We start from the raw sequence: 23878 nt of genomic DNA, 5'->3' as shown, positions 1-23878 counted from the left end.
AAATGTGTTTCAGTGAAATGTGCTTTCAGTGAATAGTCCTAGACCCATATATATATATATATATATATATATATATATATATATATATATATATATATATATATATATATATTACTTACAAATACTCAGCATGGCTTTTGCCCCTACCATAGTACTACCACAGCCCTTATTAACTTCACTAACACCATTAGTCAACTTAGAAATAAATGTGAGCCAGTATCAGCAATCTTTTTAGACTTCTCAAAAGCCTTCGATACAGTGTCTCATAACAAACTGCTGGCTGCCTTGTCCAAACAGAACCTAAGCTACTCCATTCTATCCTGGTTTCAGAACTACCTCATAGATTGGCAACAAGCAGTATGGTGGAACAAAGCTCTTTCTCCCTTACTACCAGTAACTATGGGTGTGCTTCAAGGGTCTATTCTCGGCCCTCTCCTTTTTATCCTGCTTACAAATAATCTCCATATTGCTACAACTCTAGCCACCCTTATACAGTGTGCAGACGACTCCACTGTCATATGTTCTGCCCCAACTCTACCTGAACTACAGAACTTAACCCAAACATCCTTCAATGCTATTGAATCATGGTTGGCAGATGCCCAATTAATCTTGAACCCAAATAAAACTAAACTCATGCTCTTCCACTCCACTAAATTCAAAACCCACCACTTACTTCAACATCACATCCAGTAATAAGACTTTGATTGAACCAGTACCATCCACCCAACTTCTCAGTGCTGTTATTGATCAAAATCTGAAGTTTGACTTACACATTGCTCAGACTGTAAAAAAAGTGCACAAGAAAATAGGTCCCTTATACAGATGCAAAAACTACCTAACCACAAACTGCAGAATAACCACAGCCAGAACTCATCTTCTGTCAACTTTACTATACGCCTCGCCCATCCTTACCAACCTCTCCAAATCAGACCTAAGCAAGCTAGATCTCTGCTATAATAGGATAGCTAAATTTGCCACTAGCTGTCCTCCTAGAACCCATCATTGTAAGGCCCTAAGACAACTATCTTGGTTAGAACTACCCCACCAACTAATTCTCACGCAACTCTCTACTGCCCACCAGATGTACTATAAACCCAATAAAACACTAGCTCTACAAAGCCTCCTAAATCCCCATATAAGTACCCGTCCACTAAGATCCACTTCTAAAGCTCTAATTGAAGTAATCAGGAGTAAAAATAACTCAGGTGACTCTCTATACTCCTACTGCATTGCTAAACTGTGGAATGCCTTACCACTTGAAATTAGAACTATAACTAGCTTAAAAAACTTCAAGCATCACATTAAAGCCCACCTCACCAATTCCTGGACTTGTACATGTACTGGGCATGGGGAGCCCAAACCAGGGAACTAGGGGATTTTAAAATTTTAATTGCATATGTAATGAGCATTGAATTTAAATCATATGACTACCTTATGTTGTATTTTTTCCTTTTCATTGTTAATATCTATCAGATTTTAAGTCTTCAGTTTGCTATGCTACCTGTATATAAGACTAAGTATCGTAATTGCACTCTTATTGTATACAATGTCACTACCTGCTACTACTGTAAGAACTGTCTTCTAGAAGCATTGTTATACAAGATTATTGGTCTTATCTCCCACTTGACCAATTTATTCTGTTCTAGTCTTTCTACCGTTATGAATGTCTGTTACTATTTTTTTCTTTATTGTATTATACAATTTTCTTTCTACTAACAAAATAGTTTACTAACAATGGAGCTTTTCTCCCCGGGCCTTCGCTGAAAAAGGGTTTTTATGCCCAGTCGGGCTCTCCTGGTAAACAAATGTAAAATAAAATAATAAATAATATCATATTTATAGATACAGATGTATTGATATACATGGGAAAGAGATATATACACAACCACATACACAAAAAAGAGTATTTTGGAGAGTTGATGATGTGGGGAGGTCAAAAAGGAAAGAAAGAAAGAAAGAAAGAAAGAAAGGAAGGAAGAAAGAAAGGAAGGAATACTGCATTTGGTTCACTTGGTCTCTGTTAATGACTGTTTTCTCTGTCACAGGTGTGCAACATATTTTCTTCAATGGGAACTCCAGTGTGTGTTGTGCAATGAAGAGAACAATGATCCATCCCACTGGGACTGGGATTAGATTGAGATGGTTTGAAAGTCCACTAGAACAGCTGGATGAATCACTGGGATCAGCTACTGCTGACTGTGTGCACAATGTTGCAAGAGTTTGGTCAAGCCAGAGTTGTGCTGATTCATTTGGAGAGGGGGGGATTTTGGGATAGTTAATGAAAAGAGACTGTTAGGCATGATACTGAGAGATCTGTTGAAGGTGAAGAGCATGTGCAGGTGAGCCCATGAGATTTGGTCCAAGATGCTGTGATGACCGTGCTCTGGCCCAGCAATCAAGGAGCCTCAATCCTCACCACTAACACCAGGGAGGTCATCTCCTAGATGAGGAAAGGATGACTCCTCACTGGCACAGTTATAGGGTCCAGGTCGCAGCCTAACTGGGCAAGCTAGAACCTCCAGTACCCTCTCTGTCCAACCAGTGCTTCGTGTCCCTGCCAAGTAGCTGACACAACACACACACATTTTGAGATAAGTATTTATACACTTTACAGACACACCTGAGAAAGGCTGACACAGATTCTCCAGCTGTGTCCTTTTAACCAGAATATACTGTGGTAATTACTGCCACCACCCAGTTAATAATATCAGCTACTAAAAGGCCCTTAAAAGGGTGTCCAATTGCTACTGTGCAATATTAATATCCAATGGTAATGTGACTATACAGTCTAAGGCTTATTAGAAGGGTGTAGACAGTAAACTCTAAAGCATATTTCATCTCTACACAAACCAGCCACAGGTAGAAGGTTTTAAAATATTTAATAATAAATAATTAAAACACAAGACAAATTTACTACACCACAGAGATATCTAAGAGTTCACAGATCACACAAAAACTTAAAGTAATACAGTAGGACAGGTCTGGTTTCAAAGAAAACTACCTAATTAATCTTTACTATCTTTAACTATTCCTACAAGATATCACAGTGCTAAAAACTTACATGTGAGCATAAGCAGAATGCTGATAAGTTAGATGTCCAGATCAAAATGCTTTAGGTCTCTTGTGAGAAATAGTATTTAAACATTACTAACAAACATGTCTCTAAGGCCCTCCCAAAATTACATCATTTCTGACATTTAAGTTTTCCTGGTATTCATATTGCATCATCTTAACACCTGGTCTGAGTGCTCAGGCCACAAACTGCGTTATTTAGCAATCTAACTCCTGCACAGAAACTTACAACAATAGAAGACATTTCACATGTATATACTAACAGATACTAAAGCAATAAAGCACCTTCCACATCTAAATTCTGGTCATAAACTTTAGCCTTAAAACAATGGGCATGAAATCTTTATCCAGCCGCTGAATTCTAACATGAAAGGATACAACATGCTTCACTGGGCCAGTAGAGTGCAATGTTGTCACATATTTTGCAGTTCCACATTTCACAGTGTTTTCTTACATTTAAAAACAAGCCTGTATTTTACATTTATTTATACAGTTGATAGAATTAGATATCAAATTCTATTTGACTAGGCTGGCAGCCTTCACCCATTTCTCCCCAGTTGTCACATCTCTCCCCCCCCCCGGGGAACTCCAGCAAGTTTTTCAAGTATCCCTTGAGAAACATCGCTTGAGAGTGTCAGGTCTATGTGTGTGTACCTCACCCTGTTCCCTGTCTTGAGAGCCCACCTGCATTGGCATTGCTGCTCCCACTGTGGTTCTGCATTGACATATCATATGCTTGCAACCCCAGACTCCATCTTAGCAACTTGGCATTTTGCTGACTGGCTCTGTTTAACCATGTTAGAGGGCTGTTATCTGTCATCACAGTGAATTTTCTTCCATACAGATAAGGCTGAAGTTTTTGTAGTGCCCACACTAAGGCTAGACATTCCTTTTCTACTGCTCCATAGCATTCCTCCCTGGGTTGGAGCCTACGACTGAGATAAACCACTGGGTGCTCTTCTCCCTCTGAAGAAATCTGGCTAAGTACAGCCCCCACCCCATAGTTTGAAGCATCTAGCGGCACAACAAAGTCTTTGCTGCAGTCTGGACTGGCTAACACAGGGGGTCCTCCCAAAGCTTCCTTAAGCTTCTGAAATGCCTGCTCACATGCTGGGGTCCACACTACCTTATCTGGCCTGTTCTTCTTTGTCAAGTCTGTGAGGGGAGCAGCTATGGTACTATAATTGGGAACAAACTTTTTGTAGTACCCTACTGTCCCTAAAAATGCCCTCATCTGCGTTTTGGTAACAGGTGCAGGCCATGCCTGAATAGCTTCCACTTTGGCAGGTTTTGGCCTTATCTTACCACTCCCCACTCTATGTCCTAGGTAGGAGATCTCTGCCATACCCACCTGACATTTGCTCGGCTTAATGGTCACCCTGCCCTCTGTAGCCTGCCCAGCAACTCCATGACATGCTGAAGGTGCTCTTGCCAGGAATGGCTGTAGATAGCAATATCATCCATGTAAGCAAGGGCAAACTCTCCTGCTCCTGCTAAGATATGATCTACCAGCCTCTGGAAAGTCACTGGGGCATTCTTCTTCCCAAAGGGAATCTTTGTGAACTCATACAAGCCAAAAGGAGTCACAAAAGCTGACTTCTCTCTAACACTGGGAGTCAAGGGTACCTGCAAGTAACCCTTGGTAACATCAATGGTTGTAAGATACTTAGCCCCACCCAGCTGCTCTAGGGCCTCATCTGTCCTAGGCATGGAGTAAGCATCTGATTCTGTGTGACTATTTAATTTCCTGTAATCTACACATAACTTGTTGCTGCCATCCTTCTTTGGCACCAACACCACTGGCGAGGCCCGGGGACTGTTGGACTCTTGAATCACCCCTAGTTCCAACATCTCCTGTACCTCCTCCTTCAGAGTCTGCTTGACTCTCTCAGGCACCCTATAAGGGGTCTGCCTGATAGGCCTTTGGGGTCCTGTATCCACCTGGTGCTGCACCAGGTGGGTGCTCCCCGGTTTCCCAGTGAACACATCCCCAAACTCCTACAACACTGCTCGGATTTCTCAAACCTGTGTAGGAGATAGCTTCTGGGACATTGTTACCCCTTCCACTGAGGTATCAGCCCAAGCCTCACTGAGATCAGTCACAAGGTCTCTCTCAGACTCCTCCTGCATTCCACTGCAAATGCTCAGCACAAGGGCCTCCCTATCATGGTAAGGTTTCATCATGTTGACATGGTACAATTTGTGCCCCTGCCATCTGCCTAGCACTTCCACCATGTAGTTAACATCACATACCTTTCTTACCACCTTGTAGGGTCCCTCCCAAGCTGCTTGCAACTTGTGGTGTCTGACAGGAATTTGAACCATCACCTGCTGCCCTGCAGCATACTCTCTAGCTCGAACATTCCTGTCATACCACACCTTTTACTGTTGTTGGGCTTCTGCCAGGTACTCCTGGTACAGGCCCATGAGTTCCTTGAGCCTTGTCCTGAGGTTCAGGACATATACCACAACAGACTCCTTGTGAGACTCACACTCACCTTCCCACTCATCTCGAATTAAATCTAGAGGTCCCCTCACCCTATGCCCATACAGCAACTCAAAGGGTGAAAAACCTGTGGATTCCTGGGGAACCTGTCTGTAAGCAAACAACAGATGGGGCAAATATTTGTCCCAATCCCTCTTAAACTAATCTGCAAATACCCGTAGCATGGACTTAATTGTAGAGTTTAACCTCTCAACAGACCATTAGTCTGGGGATGGTAGGGGGTGGTCTTCATGTGCTTCACTCCACAGGACCTCCACAGACAAGTCAACAGGTCTGACATAAAGTTGGCACCTCTGTCAGATAGTATTTCCTTTGGGAAACCTACCCTGCTGAAAATCTCTAGAAAAGCATTTGCCACCTCCTCGGCCTCAATGGAGGACAAAGCCACTGCCTCAGGGTATCATGTGAGAGCTGAGCCTGTCTCAGGTCTCTCCTTGTAACCCTTCCCAGCTCCCCTTCAACTGGAAGTCTGACATCCTCTGACAGTGGTGCCTCACTGTCAGCCTGGGTACTACTACTCACCTCTACCTTTGCAGTTACCCTGTCCAAGGGAACATCAGTACCCACAAGCAGCTGTGGCTCACATTCAGTCTCACTGCTACAGCATAGCTCATTCCCTGAAGTAACCACCTCAGCAGTCCTGGCTGCAAGTATGCAGTCTGTCTGGGTCTACTCAGGCTACCTGACCCACATGCTTGTCTCCTAGCCTCACTGCATTTAACTGCGTATGTACATGGTACTGCCTCATCCAAATCCTTCCCTCTCAGGACATCTGCAAGATGGTAGTTCCATACCCCTGTTGTCTCAAGACAACCTACTATTGGCATTTTGTCTTTCCCACTTACTGGCTCTCTCACCTTTGGTTCCCCACCTTGCATCCATGGACACCTGTATGCCACATGGCTGCACTGGTTGCATTCAAAACATTTAACCTTAGCTCCTGGACATATACCTGGACTAGTGGCTTCCCCTGCTACTGGTGGATTCTGTTGGGGCAGTCTGTGCTGCCCACCATGGGTTCCTTTAGTCCCATGAGCAGTACTGGGGGGCCCTTTCCTGTGCAGGGCTGTCCTGTTTGCTAGGTATAGGTCTCCCTTCTTCCCCAACTCTTCTGAAGTAGCACACTGTCGATCAGCTAACCAGATCCTCATGTCCTCAGGCAAAGTGCTAAGGGCTTGTTCCCTTACCAAAAGGCCTGCCAGCCCTTCAGAAGTGGTGACCTGACATCCACTTACCCAGCTATGAAAATAAGTGCTCAGTTCAACAACATATTCACATACATTTTCATCTGCCTTGTGTCTATGCTCACAAAACTTTTTCCTATACATTTCAGGTGTTAGCTTAAAACATTCTAACAAATATATTTTTACAGTAGTATAATCAAAACAGTCAGTTTCATGCATTTTTGCTAAAGAAGTTACAGCTTTACCATGGAGTAAGGAGGTCAGGAGCCATACCCAGAGCCTTTGGTCAAATTCATACTGTTTACATACCCACTCAAACATATGAATGAAGCTATCAAAAATATCCCCCTCTTGAAACTGTCGAAAAAATTTACTGACCTTTTGTGCTTCTGAGGTCCAGTTACTTCCTTCCCCGTTACCTCCATGACTCTGGCGAAGAGTCAGCATTTCCCTCTTATGCTTTCTCTGCCATTCCTGTTCTTCAGTTTCTAGGCTCCTCATTCTCTCGGCTGCTTCCAGCTCCATACGCCTGGCCTCCAACTCAAGTCTATTTAGCTCCAGCTGGATTTTTAAGTCCACTGCAGAAAAGTTGAGCTGTCCATTCTCTGAGGATGTTGTATCTCCACTGTCAGTCTGATTATCCTCCAGGCTGCTGTTTTCTGATGCAGCTGTAACCAAGGCTGCAATCAAGTCTGCCTTACTCAGGTTTCCATGCACCAGCCCCCTAGCACGGCACATCTTTGCCAGTTGGCTCTTTGTCAGCTTTCCATACTCTTCTGCTGACATGCTGCCTGCTCACCCTAACACTAAGCTAACAAAAGAAATAAACAATTCATAGGTTCATAGGTTTATACTAGGCTATCTGCCCTAAGGCATTTATAAGCCTAGCCCAAATTATTGTGGCTTACGCCACCCCTTATATGAAAAAATACTGTGCCCATTAGTTTGTTGTGCCTCTGTCCAGCAGTGACCCAGAGATGATTCCTGGGGTAAACCTACGATCTCCCATCCACAGGTCTAGATTTCTCTTGAACAGAGTCAGCGAGGTGCTCTGTCTCACATGGACCGGGATTTTATTCCACAGCATAGGGAGTCTCTGAGTGATAAATCTATCCCTCCAGCACGTCCTATTTATATCCGTGCTAAGGTTTAAGTCGCTTGCTCTAGTGGTTTTGGTGGATTTGGATTTTTGAGGTGGAGCATGTCCATTAATTCCGGGTTGGACATGGCCTTGTATGTCAGGCACATGTCACCTCTGAGCAGACGGTATGCGACTGAATAGAGCTGGAGTTTCTTCAATCTGGCAGCATATGACAGATTTTGGAGTCCCTTTATCCTTTTGGTGAGGAACTTTTGGGGTCTCTCCAATTGCTGCAGATGTCGGGTGAGATACATCCCGAATGGGGCATTGTACTCGATCATTGGTCTGATAAGTGAAGAGTACAGGGGAACAATGACCTCACTAGATCTGGATGTGAATCCCTTCATGATCAGGTGGGCAATGTAGAAGGTCTTTCTAACCACTTTAGCAATGTGAGTGTCAAAAGAAAGGCCACTGTCAACCTGGGTCCCCAGGTCCCTGATAACCTCTTCTGTGCTTAGTGGATTGCCACCTATATGGTAGCTTGGGGTTACCTTGTTTTTCCCGAAGGGTATGACTATACATTTTTGGCGTTTAACTTCAGGCCATGGCTCTGGCACCAGCTATCTGTTTCCGTGAGTCCCTTCTGAAGGATATCCGTGTCCGATGCACTTTCCACTATGGCCCAGTTTGCAGTCATCTGCAAACTTTGTCAGCCAAAGTCCTCCCATGTTGGCCTGTACTTCTGAGAAGTAGATGCCAAACAATAGGGGCCAAGGGCCGAGCCCTGTGGGACACCACTTGTGACCGGCTTGGAGTCTGACACAGCGCCAGCAACTCTAACCCTGTGGGTTCTGTCCTTAAGCCAGTTTGCAACCCATCTTGTGACATATGGGTTTACATTTAAGCTGGTAAGTTTTTCTACAATACCCGAGTGGGGTATTGTGTCGAAAGCCTTTGCAAGGTCAAGGTAGGCTGTATGGACTGCCTTTCCCTCATCAATGGCCTTGGTGACTATTTCGAAGAAGTCGACCAAGTTCAAAAGGCATGATCTTCCCTTGACAAAGCCAAACTGGGTCGGGTCCAATGTCTGCAAGTCCCCTATATCTTTGTTTATGAGCTCCATTATGATCCTCTCCATAGCTTTGCAGACTAGACTTGTTAAGCTTATGGGGCGGTAATTACCAGGGTCCGTAGAAGCGCCACCTTTGTGGAGTGGGACCACAGTTGCCGTACGCCACTCCTTGGGCACGTATCCTGTGGTAAGGCTGAGATTAAACAGCTGCCTTATGCGGGTTTAATTCCTCATTTAGCTCGTGTAGCACACAGCCGGGGACACCATCCGGTCCCATTGATGCTGTGTTTTAGCTTTAGAGAGAGCAGCTTTCACCTGCGCATTTGAGATGTCCGGGAGGCTACACTCGGCTGGGATAGTTATCTCTCCTTTAGGGGAGAGGGGTGAAGTTTGCACTGAACCTGTCTGCCAGTATGTTGGCAATGTCTGTGGGTTCAGTGATTTTGTATCATTTTGGACTAATTCTGAGCATATCTGTGAGTTTCCACCCAGGTTCCTAACATAGCTGAAAAAGGCCTTATGATTGTCCTTTGAATCCATGGCAATTTTTCTCTCAAAATTGGCCTTAGTTGATTTTATGAGTGCTCGTATTTTTTACTAATAATGATCAGGGGTGACTTCCCTTTTATGGATTTTGTTCTATCATGTAATAGCTTTCTCCTCTTATTGTAAAGTTTGTTAATGGCTGGGGTCCACCAGACTGGATGTTTGCCCTTTGTGGAAAGAGTCTTGGTTTTATTTGGGATTGCCTGATCCATGCAGTCCTGGAGGTGTTCATAGAAGGCATTTGTAAGGGCTTCCAGCTTGGGTTGTGGTTTCCTCTGACTCAGGGGCCTTGAAGGATACCACACCAGTCTTGAGTAGTGTGAAGTTTGCTTTAGAGAAGTTCTTCACTATGGTCTTTTGTTTGGGGTGGGGCGGGATGTGGATTTCCAGTGAGATTAGTTTATGATCAGATCTCACCAATGAGGGATATACTTCCGGTGTGGAGCATTTTGTCCCCATGTTTGTGACAATGAGATCTAGTATATTTTCTCCTCTCGTGGGAACAGTGACTAGCTGTTCCATGGCATTTGAATTTATGAACTCCAGGAACCGTTGGGCTAGAAAGTTAGGGCTTGAGTAATGTTCCCAGTCTATATTCGGGTAGTTGAAGTCACCCAATATGATGGTGTTTGGAGATACATTTATACCCTCCAGTGTCTTCAGGAAGGCTGTGTGGGGTTCCTGAGTTTGAGAGGGTGGCCTGTAGCATGCTACAATTTGTAGAGCAGTTTTGCCTATGGTTAGTTGCACCTGGATGGTTTCCGAAGCTTCATGCGTTGCCACCAACCTGGAGATGTGAGTATCCTTTATGAATATGGATACACCCCCTCCTTTTGTGGAGTGGTCCGGGTTTTGGGGCCGGAACGCATGATATGAGGTAAAACCTAATAGTGCCGGGGTGCTCTCAGGAGCCTTGAACCAGGTTTCAGTTACAGCACAGACATCGATGTTCTCCATACTGAGAAGGGCCTCGAGTGCGTGCATTTTGAGATTTAGACTTCTGGCATTGAGCAGCATTACCCTCAATTTCTTCCCATTTTGTTTTCTAGGGTGGTAGGTTTAGAATTTGAGCCTTGCCTAAAAAGGCACTATGGGGTGGCAAGAGCCTTAGCCAATATCCGGAATCCCAGGGTGACAGGTGCAAGCTGTCCCTTTGAGCAGCGTGGCTTGTCAAGCATGTCATCCCAGGCAGACAGACACTGGATCCCCTTTGAATGACACCAGACATTAAGCCAATTGTTAAAGCTGATCATCTTGTCTCTATATTGTGGCATCATTCTTGGTGAAGGAAGGATACTGCTCAGGGTTAGGGTCATACCTGCCTGGGCTACATAATCAGAGAGCTCCTCTATGTCTCTTTTCATGCAGTCCAGGGAGGTGCGTCTCAGGTCGTTCACACCAGCATGGACAATGACTGTGTCATATTTGTACTTGCTGTGGAGTGACCCGAGTGCTTGTGTTATGTGGCGGATTCTAGCGCCCGATAGGCAGCTTACTGTGACCCTCTCCTTGTTCAGCCTGGTGAGTGGGACGTCAGTGTGTCTGACTATGGAGTCACCTATGACAAGTATGTTTGGTGTTGTATTTGGCCTTAAGGGCTGTGACTGCTTTGCACACTGCTTTTGTGGTTTATGTGTTGCTTGTGGGGTGTCTTGAGGTAGCAGTTGTTTGGGTGTCTGCTTTGGAGGCCTCTGCTGTTTAGGTAAATTTTACTCAGAGCCTCCGAGTATGTCTTTGTGTGTTTATGTGTTTGATTCAGTGGAGTGGTAGCATTATGTGAGGCTGGTTTTGTGGTGTGTGTAGTTGCCTTCTCCTCCTGTCTGGTCTTGCCAGTCCTGAGTTGAGAGAGCTCAGCCTCCAGTTTGGCTAAATAGCTGCATCTCTCAAGTATTTGTGTTATGTGGGAGGAGGAGAGGGTTGTCTGTGTACATGAGGCAGTTATAACATTGCCTCAAGATTCCCAGATTCACCAGCTGGACCGGAGAGGAGATTGACAACTGACCTTTGGACATGCTAGAATAATATTGGGAAATCCTTAATTGAAAACAAGGGCCAGTGGGGAGTGAGGGTGTAGTGATTTTAATTCTTAGTGCTGACTTATATAATTGCTTTAGTGAGCAAGTGCCAGGTAACTTGAGTGCAATGTGTTACAAGTAACTAAATGCAAAAACGACAAACAGTAACTTTCTTTCAAGTGAAACAAGGAAATAAGTACAGTAAGCAATGCAGATATCACTAGTGATCCACAGAAGCTGAGAAGTTGTATTAGGTGAATTAGCTTCCAGGGAAATAACAAGCAAACAAACAACAAGCATATAAACAAAGCTAGATTCAGTAGGCCTGGATCTAGTCTATGCTAGAGCAAACAAGGTGAACCAATTTCAGTAAGATACAGTTCAAATATTCAGGCACTATAAACCTTTAACCAGAAAATTCCCAGCTCAGAAGGGCAGAGTCCAGCCTCTTCTCCCACAAGAGTGCAGACCACGAACCTTCTTAATGTAAAATAACTGGCCTGAAGCCCAAGTGCCTAAACCAGAACTAATACACTTGGACACTGGGCTCTCAATCAGCAGTTCCCAACTTAGAAGGATGAAAGCTACCTGTCCTGCCACCACAGTGCTTGCCACAAACCTTCCTAATGTAAAACAACTGGTCTGAAGCCCAAGTGCTTAATCCAAAAGACTTGAATGATAGCTACACTTTAATCAAGTTACAACCAAGCAGTAATAAATACCATTGAATACTTTAGAGAATGTCTGGATTAGTGCTCAAGTTACACAAACAAAGCTAGATCCAGCAGGCCCGAATCCAGTCTATGCCACAGCAAACAAGGCGCACCAACTTCAGTAAGAAACAGTTCAGATATGCATGCACTATAAGCCTTTAACCAGAAATTCCCAGCTCAGAAGGGCAGAGTCCAGCCTCTCCTCCCACAAGAGTGCAGACCACGAACCCTCTTAATGTAAAATAACTGGCTTGAAAGCCCAAGTGCTTAAACCAGAATTAATACACTTTTAGAATAACAGACACTGAGCCCTCAATCAGCAGTTCTCAACCTAGAAGGATGTAAGCTACCTGTTCTGCCACAACAGTGCAGACCACAAACCTCTCAGTGCAAAACAACTAACTGGTCCGAAGCCCAAGTGTTTAAACCAAAAGGCTTAGAATGAGTTACACCAAGCAGTAATAAATACAATTGAGTATTTTAAGATGATGCAAAAGTAAAAAGAAGTAGGTAAAAACACAAGTACAGTAAAAGCAGATGAAATTTTTTTTTTTTTTTTTTTCTGAACAAGTGCTGAGATCAAAGAAACAGATTTGAGTGCTGAAACTAGATAACTGGCTAGTTACAAGAAAAAAAACAAGCTAGTAGGCTTCCCTCAAACACAGAAGGGCTTGGGGATCAGAAGCCTACAAATAGTCTGTACCACTTAACAAGAAAGGCAGGAAATAAGCTTAATTTTTTTTTTTCTATTTCCCAGATGCTCTCTTTGTACACAGTAGGAGTGCCTGAAATCAGAATATGATCTCACTGCACTCAGTTGAGTGAGCAAATGAGATGGGCCCAGAGGCAGGCTGAGGGGCGGCAGTTTCAATGCCACTAAGATTAACACCAAAACAAAAACAGGGCGGTGGGTGGGAATAACTGAAGAGCAGAATAACCAGTTAAAAATTCCTTCAACACTCCTTCATACACAGTTTAAATCAATTTAAATACTGTATTTTTTAAAAAAAGTGCATAAAAGGTACTTAAATTCTCTTATACGTCCAGTTGAATATAACCAAGTTCTTAGCTTGCCAAGCTGAAGTTTTAAAGCAGGAATTATTTCACATGCACCAGTTTAAATATGCAAGGACAGGAAATCAATGAATGTGGCTACCCCACACCTGTAATTACTAGCAAATAACAAAATTCAGCCAACACTAGCTTTTATAGTTCAAGTTACTGAAGAGCAGAATAACCAGTTAAAAATTCCTTCAACACTCCTTCATACACAGTTTAAATCAATTTAAATACTGTATTTTTTAAAAAGTGCATAAAAAGGTACTTAAATTCTCTTATACGTCCAGTTGAATATAACCAAGTTCTTAGCTTGCCAAGCTGAAGTTTTAAAGCAGGAATTATTTCACATGCACCAGTTTAAATATGCAAGGACAGGAAATCAATGAATGTGGCTACCCCACACCTGTAATTACTAGCAAATAACAAAATTCAGCCAACACTAGCTTTTAGTTCAAGTTACTGAAGAGCAGAATAACCAGTTAAAAATTCCTTCAACACTCCTTCATACACAGTTTAAATCAATTTAAATACTGTATTTAAAAAAAAAAAGTGCAAAAAAGGTACTTAAATTCTCTTATACGTCCAGTTGAATATAACCAAGTTCTTAGCTTGCCAAGCTGAAGTTTTAAAGCAGGAATTATTTCACATGCACCAGTTTAAATATGCAAGGACAGGAAATCAATGAATGTGGCTACCCCACACCTGTAATTACTAGCAAATAACAAAATTCAGCCAACACTAGCTTTTAGTTCAAGTTACTGAAGAGCAGAATAACCAGTTAAAAATTCCTTCAACACTCCTTCATACACAGTTTAAATCAATTTAAATACTGTATTTTTAAAAAAAAGTGCATAAAAAGGTACTTAAATTCTCTTATACGTCCAGTTGAATATAACCAAGTTCTTAGCTTGCCAAGCTGAAGTTTTAAAGCAGGAATTATTTCACATGCACCAGTTTAAATATGCAAGGACAGGAAATCAAACAATGTGGCTACCCCCACACCTGTAATTACTAGCAAATAACAAAATTCAGCCAACACTAGCTTTTAGTTCAAGTTACTGAAGAGCAGAATAACCAGTTAACAATTCCTTCAACACTCCTTCATACACAGTTTAAATCAATTTAAATACTGTATTTTTTTAAAAAAAAAGTGCATAAAAAGGTACTTAAATTCTCTTATACGTCCAGTTGAATATAACCAAGTTCTTAGCTTGCCAAGCTGAAGTTTTAAAGCAGGAATTATTTCACATGCACCAGTTTAAATATGCAAGGACAGGAAATCAAACAATGTGGCTACCCCCACACCTGTAATTACTAGCAAATAACAAAATTCAGCCAACACTAGCTTTTAGTTCAAGTTACTGAAGAGCAGAATAACCAGTTAAAAATTCCTTCAACACTCCTTCATACACAGTTTAAATCAATTTAAATACTGTATTTTTTAAAAAAAAAGTGCATAAAAAGGTACTTAAATTCTCTTATACGTCCAGTTGAATATAACCAAGTTCTTAGCTTGCCAAGCTGAAGTTGATCTGAACTCCTGGTATACACTGCATGGCTGTTTTAGAGTACAAAATAATTTTAGAGATCACTGTACATAAGCTACAGAAATTCACTCTACCCACACCACTGCAAGCCAATTAGTATGTGAAGTAGATCCCACCACTGCCAAACACTTGTGATGACTGTGCCCTGGCCCAGCAATCAAGGAGCCTCAATCCTCACCACTAACACCAGGGAGTTCATCTCCTAGATGAGGAAAGGATGACTAATACACAAAGTAAAGTACAATTTCCCTTAAGTGCACAAAGAGATCACAGTCAGTCTGGGTCTGGCTGCTCCCTTGCTCACCAGATCCCCAATAAGACTCCCCACTGGCACAGCTATAGGGTCCAGGTCTCAGCCTAACTGGGAATGCTAGAACCTCCAGTACCATCTCTGTCCAACCACTGCTTCGTGTCCCTGCCAAGTAGCTGACACAACACACACATACTTTGAGATAATTATTTATACACTTTACAGACACCGATTCTCCAACTGTGCCCCTTTACCCAGAATATACGGTAGTAATTACTGCCACCACCCAGTTAATAATATCAGCTACTAAAAGGCCCTTAAAAGGGTGTCCAATTATTACTGTGCAATATTAATATCCAATGGTAATGTGACTATAGAGTCTAAGGCTTATTGGAAGGGCTTAGACAGTAAACTCTATAAATATATAATGTACTCTAAAGTATACCTCATCTCTACATAAACTAGAAGGCTTTAAAAATATTTAATAATAAATAATTAAAACACAAGACAAATCTACTACACCACAGAGATATCTAAGAGTTCACAGATCACACAGAAACTTAAAGTAATACAGTAGGACAGGTCTGGTTTCAAAGAAAAATACCTAATTAATCTTTACTAGCTTTAACTATTCCTACAAGATATCACAGTGCTAAAAACTTACATGTGAGCATAAGCAGAGTGCTGATAAGTTAGATGTCCAGATCAAAATGCTTTAGGTCTCTTGTGAGAAATAGTATTTAAACATTACTAACAAACATGTCTCTAAGGCCCTCCCAAAATTACATAATTTTTGACACTTAGGTTTTCCCAGAATTTATATTGCATCATCGTAACACCTGGTCTGAGTTCTCAGGCCACAAACTGCATTATTTAGCAATCTAACACTTGCACAGAAACTTACAATAGAAGACATTTCGCATGTATATACTAACAGAAACTAAAGCAATAAAGCACCTTCCACATCTAAATTCTGGTCATAAACTTTAGCCTTAAAACAATGGACATGAAATCTTTATCCAGCCGCCCGAGCTGAATTCTAACATGAAATGATACAACATGCTTCACTGGGCCAGTAGAGTGCAATGTTGTCACATATTTTGCAGTTCCACATTTCACAGTGTTTTCTTACATTTAAAAACACAAGCCTGTATTTTACATTTATTTATACAGTTGATAGAATTAGATATCAAATTATATTTAACTAGGCTGGCAGCCTTCGCCCATCTCTCCCCAGTCATCACAGATGCTATACAGATTGTTTTCTGGCTTCAGGTAACTTACATCACAACAATAGAAGTACTGCAAAGTACACTAACATAAAAGTGGCCAAAACTGTCATAGGACTTAGCCTTTTGGTACTAAAACATGTAGAGTTGAAGGACAAGGATGCAGTCTGTCTCTGACCAGGTATTGTTCATTTACTGGATCTCCTCCTTGATTGTTCAACATTCAGTGACCTTCCAGCTACAACAGCTTTGTATGAAATTAAGCAGAGACTAAGCATAACCCATGAAATAGGGGCAGTGGAGTGGGGGGGGGAAAGGGGGGGCAGGAAACCATGCTAGACAGGCTGTCTAGTAGGCCGGCTGCTTGGGGGACGGGAGGCAGCTCTCCTTCACCTGCCATGGCAATCACTCATTGTCCCCCATCAAAAAAGAGTGGGAATCCTAGGGGACTAGGTAGCACTACACTGCTGTAAGGTAGAATGTGCCATGGTGAACAAGCCTGCATTCTGGCACAGTGGCAATTTACAGGCCATGGTGTACTGGATTCACGTCACTTGGTTGCCTGTTGCTGGAATTCATTGCATCTGGTTCCAGGCAAGTTTGGAGACAGTTAAATGGTAAGGAGAGTAGCTGATGAATCATAGGCTAGACAGGGATGAATGGTAGGCATGGACTAAGTAACCTGCATAACTGTGACTACCTAACTGTAACTGTTTAAAGCTAAATTGAATAGTCTGTTCTGTGGTGGCTAATAAAAGTTGGTTCTTGATTTCCCATACAAGTGTAGTGATTGTATAGTGAGGCTGAGGAAGACAAGTTCATCATTCCAATGAGCAAAGTGAATTATTCATTTTGGGACAAAACCACATGTGGACAATAGAGTTGCAGCATACACAGGAAGGGGCAGGAGAACATAAGTATTGAGAATGTATGGCATGCACACCACTGTTCCACAACAAGCAGATTAGGGAACCTGTCAGGTGGTTAGCTGCTTGGGGGAGTAACTTGGATAACTATGACTACTTAATTGTAACTGTTTAATGGCAAAGTGAAGTGCCTATCATGTGATTTATTTTGTTTATTTATTTGTGATGGCTAAATAAGGTTGTATGTTGATCTCCCATGTGAGTATAGTCAGTATTTGGTGGGACCAGGACTGGCAAATTGGTTGTTAAGCTATGTAGTTATTAAAAGTGTCTTCCCCTTATTTATTTATTTATTTTTTAATTTATCAGTTTCTATGATTTGGGTTTTAATTAATTGAGATAAATACAAGACACACGTCTACTGCAGGTGCACACACACACACACAAACACACACACACACACACACACACACACACACACACACACACACACACACACACACACACACACACACACACACTCACCTAATACTACTTCCTGGTACATGCATTGTCAGACGACATGTACTCATCTTTTTGATAATTCTTTTTTTTTTCAAATATTTTATTGATTTTCAAAAAGACAAAACATAATTTCTACTAGAATACAAATGAAATAAAAGACAAACTATATACAATATGTACATATGGCCTATATGAAAAACAAAATGAGAATAACTTAGAGTTAGAGAGAGGTAGTTACACATGACAAAAAAAATCAGTATAATTTCTTCAAGTACTAAGAAGATATGGAGATCTTTAAAGTCTCAATGAGAGAAAGAACTTTCTTCCAAGGATTGTTGATTCATTTATTAGGGAAGATTCATTTTTCTTTTACCTTTGTTTCCATATGTATTGTTTCTTCTAGTAGAATCATACATTTTTGAAAGTTGGGTTCAGATGAAGTTTTCCATTTTTTTGTAATACATTTTCTAGCAATTGCTAGTATAGTCAATAGTAGATACAAATCATTTTTGCTCATAACATTTGTTTTAGTTACATTCAGAAAAATCATGGATTTAGTTAGTATGAAGGAATCGGAAAAAATAGCTTGAAGGAATTTTCCAATCTCCTCCCAGAATTTTTTAATTTTGATACATTCAAAAAATATATGAATCCAATCAGCATTACAATTCTGAGAACATCTCCAACAAAACAATTGTTTAGAAGAGTCCATTTTAGCTATCCTATTGGGGGTGTAAAACGCCCTGTGTAAGAATTTCCATGAAAAAAATCTTCCAAGCTTGTAGATTGGAAGTTAATTTAATAGAATACAATACATTAATTTTGTTTTCAGAGGAAAGTTTAGTCTGATGACCTTTAGTAATAAAGTTCCAGAAGTTTTGTTTTGGATTAACTTTGTAGATTATTAAGTTTTTATAGAGCATTGAGGTTAAATTAGACAAATTATGATTATTATAGATCATTTCTTGGATAATGGAAATTAATTTTGGTTCAGAACTAAAGGAGGAATTATTGATTATTCTATATAACTCTTGAACATGAAATAAAATGCTTTGAAGTATAAGCCAATCTGAATTTGGAATATCAAAGGTGTTTATTATTTGTTGTATGTTTAAGACTGATGAGTTCCTAATACAAACTTGCCAACAGGTAAATTTTTTAGTTCCCAATTATTTATAGTGTTTTCATGTAAGTTGTTGGGAAAGTTTTTAGTTATTTTGAAAGGAATTAAGAGTTCCCACCATAAGTTAATGTCTATGTTTGAGTGTATGAAAGATCTAAATGAGTTGTAGATGTAGTTTATGAAGACTGAGTTGGTGGGTTTCGAAATGTTAAATTGTAAATTAAGACATAATATTTTCCAAAATGTATTTATTTGATCATTTGAAAGAGTATTTTTTGTGAGTTTATTCTCATTTAAAAAAATAGAAATATGGAGGGATTTCCAAGCTGATGCAATTTTTGGGTCTATCCAGTTGAAAACTATTTTGAATATAGAAGCCTTAATATATGTATCTAAGTCTGGAAAATTAATTCCTCCCATTTCCTAGGGTCTAATATGGTGAGCATAAGCTATCCTGTTTCATTTAGGGAACCAGAGAAAATTTAAAATAATTTTATTTAGGTCTTGTAATAGTTTTTTATTAGGTAGCATTGGAATGACTTGAGATATATAGTTTATTTTTGGTAATAATACCATCTTTATTAATTGAAGTCTATCTTCAAACTTTAGGAATAATTTACTCCATTTGTCAGTGAATAGTTTTATGGTATTTAAGATTTTTTTATAATTTGTAGATAGAGTGTTATTAATATTGTCATCTATAATAATCCCTAGGTAATTTATAGAAGAGACCTGTTTTCCTATTAAATGGACTGGAGTTATGAAAGAATTTAGTTTTTTATTTAAATGCATATAATTAGATTTAGATTCACTTATACGTAAACCAGGGCTATCAGAGAACCTTTTAGTCTGTAGATCTAACTCTTTAAAAGATTATTATGAGACACTCAGAGTTAAAAGTATATCATCCGCAAAGAGCATGATTTTGGAATTAAATTGATCATAAATGTCTATACCTTTAATTTTTTGTGTTTTGGCGTAATGTAATAGCAAATATTTCTATTGCAAGAGCGAATAAAATGGGCAACAAAAGACAGCCTTGCTTTGTACCTTTGAGTATTTTAATGTGTTCTGAAGTAAAAGGGCCTAGTTTTACATATGCAAGATTATTTTTATATAGATTTTTTATCAAAGTAATGAAATGAGATGGAAAATCAAAGATTTCTAAAGCTTTGAAGAGATAATCCCATTTCAACATATCAAAAGCTTTTTCAATATCGAGAGCTATTAGAAGAGCTTCTCGACTGTCCCTATTTAAAATGTCGATAAGGGACAGTATTCTTAAAATACTATTGTAAGTATGCCTATTGTAAATAAAACCAGACTGATCAGAATTTATAATATGTGTTAAGGATTTTTTAATTCTGTTTACAAGAATGGATACAAATATCTTGTAGTCATTATTTAGCAAAGAAATTGGTCTATAGGAACTACATTGTTTTGGATCTTTATTTTCTTTTAATATAGGAGTGATTAAAGAATATTTCCAAGAGGGAGGAATTAAATTATCAGTTTGAATTGCATTTAAAGTTTATGGAAAATTGAGATGGCTGAGGGAGGAAATAACTTATATAGTTCCATTATAATTCCATCTATCCCAGGAGCTTTATTATTTTTGCTTTCTTTAATTTTATCAACTACTTCTTTAAGAGAAATTTGTTTTAAGATCTCAGATTTCAGTTTATCTGGAATTTTATTTATTTTAGGTAAACTTTTATCTACATCTATATGTTGAAATTGTGCTGAATTTTTGAGTTGGTGGTCAGAGTAATGATATTTAAAGGCTTCAAGAATATCACTAATGTCTGATACCATTTTATTATTTCTACCTTCATGAATGATTTTTTTGTAATATTGTTATCCAAGGCTTGTCTTTTAACTCTCATTGAAAGATTATGTAGATGTTTGGGCGACATTGAGTGTGAGTTGATTTTTAGTTTTTTTAATGTCAAATTTGTTTTATGAGTTAATATTTCATTGTATTTGTTATTTAAGTCTGTAATTGTTTTCTTTTTTTTTTTTGGATATTGTGAATTATCTTTATTGATAATTATAAGCTTATTTTGAATATTATGAAGTTCCGATTCCCATTCTTTAGTCTTATTTTTAAACCAAGCTAGAATTTTACCAAATAAGTAAGCTTTAAGTGTATCCCAGAGAATTATCAAACATATATCATTTGATTGGTTAATGTCAAGAAAGTTTTCAATTTCGTGATCTAACCATGGCTTGAATTGTGGTAGTTTGGTGATGTATGCTGGTATCCTTGTTGTGAAGATCAACCTTTTAAAATCCATTTCAAATTTTAAAATAAGTGAATTATGATCCGAAAAGGGGCAAGGGAATATAGAAAAGTTAATTATTCTCATACTTAAATCTTGAGATACATAAAGTTTATCAGTTCTGGTTTGGGTGCCAAATCTATAATCTCTATGAGAAAAGAATAATGAGTTAGGGTCTTTATAACTGTAGGTGTCAGTTAGATTTAGGTTCTCACACCAATTTCTTAGAGCTTTTCCTAGAGAAGTAAGATGGAAGTGCTTTTTATTCGAGGTTTCAGAAATGTCTAAAGTACAGTTGAAGTCTCCCCCTAGAACCAAAATACCCTTATAAACTTTGTTAATTAGTTCTAAATGTTTCCTAACAGTTCCTATCCCTATACCAGGAAACCAATAGGTGTTAACAAGTGTCCATATTCTATTATTAAATCTTATTATTACAATTGAAATAAGGCCTTCTTTGTCTTCATACTTATAAATAATTTGGGGAATGATGACTTTTTCCTCCAAAGTATTAAAACTCCTCTTGTTTTTTTCTTGTATGATGAGCAAGATAGATTTATATATTCCAGTGGATTCCAATTAAAGTTATCAACTGATTTTAGATGGGATTCTTGAAAAAATACAACCTGAATTTTATTTAGTTTCTAGTATCTAAGTAAACTGGATCTTTTCCTTGGATTGTTTAATCCATTAACATTTAAGGATAGTAAGGTTAAATCCATCAAGTATGACTTTCTTGTGAGTTAATTGAAGTTTTCCTGTTTGGTATTGACTGGATGATAAAGAGTGTAACTTTATCTAGAAAAAAAATGAGTGAAATAGTTAGGTTGGGTCTCCCTAACAAATTGTATAAAGTTTTATTAGAGATAGGCCGATAAAATGAAGATTTGAATACTGAATTAAAAAAAAAGTAAGAGCAACCATATTAATAAAGAGTTTATTAAAAACTTTAACCAACATGAAGTGACATGCACTTCTAATCTGAGTGAACATATAAGTTCAAACAGATTAACCTTCATGACAAACAAAAAGTGATTAACGACAATAACATGTCTGAGCTCCAGTTTGAGTTAATAGGAGATCTAAAATTAATTTATATATCCACTTTTGTTGTTAGACCTGAATGATTAGATGAACTTTGTAATACATAAAGGAAACAGATTTGAAACTGATGTAATAGAAGCAGCTTATTCAAAACAATTGTTAATGGGAGCAAATAGAATTTTAAGTAATTGTAAGTGTATAGAACAAAAGAAGATTTCATATAATCGAAACATTAATTCTAAGTTATAAAATAATCAAAGTAGAAAAAAAGTCTAGGTATAATGATTGATGAATCCTATTTAATGATAAATACTGTAACCAAATAAATTAGTCATAGTTTAGTAATAAATAAACAGATGCATAAATAATCATAAATACATAAATTTTCCATATTATCTACTTTGTCAATGCCTTAACTATTTCAAATTAAAGAATATACTAGCCATTAGCAAAGTTAGTATAAGTAAGTTCATTTAATAGAGTTGAAATTAAGTATCTTACAATGACTAAGATTATCCCTTCTGTCTTTTGAGTCCATTATACTATAAAAAGACTATAGTTTTGAACATATTGTGGGAATTAAACTTGTAAACTTTTAGTATTTAAATAATATAGCATATAATCAAATTACACACAGTAAACTCAATGAAGCATGCCAGATATAGAAGCATCACACTTACTAAAATACAAATATTTATCCAATTTAATTTCTGGCATGTTTAGATTATAAAATTGCTCAGTGGATAAGCATAACAGAACAAAGTACACTAGATGTAAAGCATAATTTTTTCCACTGCGTAAAGAATTTCATTTTTAACTATAAATAGGACATTTGAAGAACTATTATAAATCAGCAGCCACAGATTTCCTTAATATCAATATACATTAATACAAGGATAATAAAGTTAGTAATATACTGGCTCACTATGTTATGAATAATATTACTTACATTCTTTTTGGGTAGTGATTAACAGCGCAGTCAATCTCAAATCAAAATTCTGTATTAGTTCCATTGTACTAAACGCAAAGAAAATGTCTTAAGTTATTGAATACATGAAGTCAGTACTAGTGTTATGAATTTACCCAAATCAAAAAGATATGAAGTATTGTTTATAATTGAAAGTTTAAGCATCTTATTCCAGAATTATGGCAATTTATATTCTCCAGAATTTCATATTTCTACTGAGTTTTTATGCATATCTTTATTATTTATTGTCATCTTAAAGGTAAATATTCTTAAAACCCATTTCAAATTTGCTAAACATAACCCATAGAGAAATCTGGATCAGAAATTTAACTAAACAGATAGCTTATACTATATGTTTGCAAATTAAAACTAAGAATCAATACTTGCAAGTTCATTTCTGCCTACTATGCATTTAATCTTGTCTATAGTTTTAAATAAATATAAAGCAAAATACTAGTTTACCCATTAATCATCTGCTATAGTTAATTTAGACTGTCTCCCGTCACTTTCTACACTAAATGCTTTGTTGTTTCATAGGATGTCTACTGTAAGAATAACTATGATCGCTGCTGGTGATGTGAATACCACACACACTTCTTTTCTACTACATTAAGATACTGGATAAAACCTCAGCCAACATTAAAGACTTACCAGCCTCACTTACAAATTAGGCATATAGTACTGGCTATAGAGAACCTAAACTGATGACATAAAAACTATATATAGAGACATTACTGAGGTGCATAACTGATGTAAATTGAGAACAAAAATCTGTTGGGAAAACAGCTGTATGCAGGGTACAATAAACTAGTGGC

Source organism: Protopterus annectens, chromosome 3.part0 (assembly GCF_019279795.1).
Source record: "Protopterus annectens isolate FY-2018-M chromosome 3.part0, PAN1.0, whole genome shotgun sequence".
In the NCBI taxonomy this organism is placed as follows: domain Eukaryota; kingdom Metazoa; phylum Chordata; order Ceratodontiformes; family Protopteridae; genus Protopterus; species Protopterus annectens.
Note: the sequence above shows the minus strand (reverse complement) of the source record.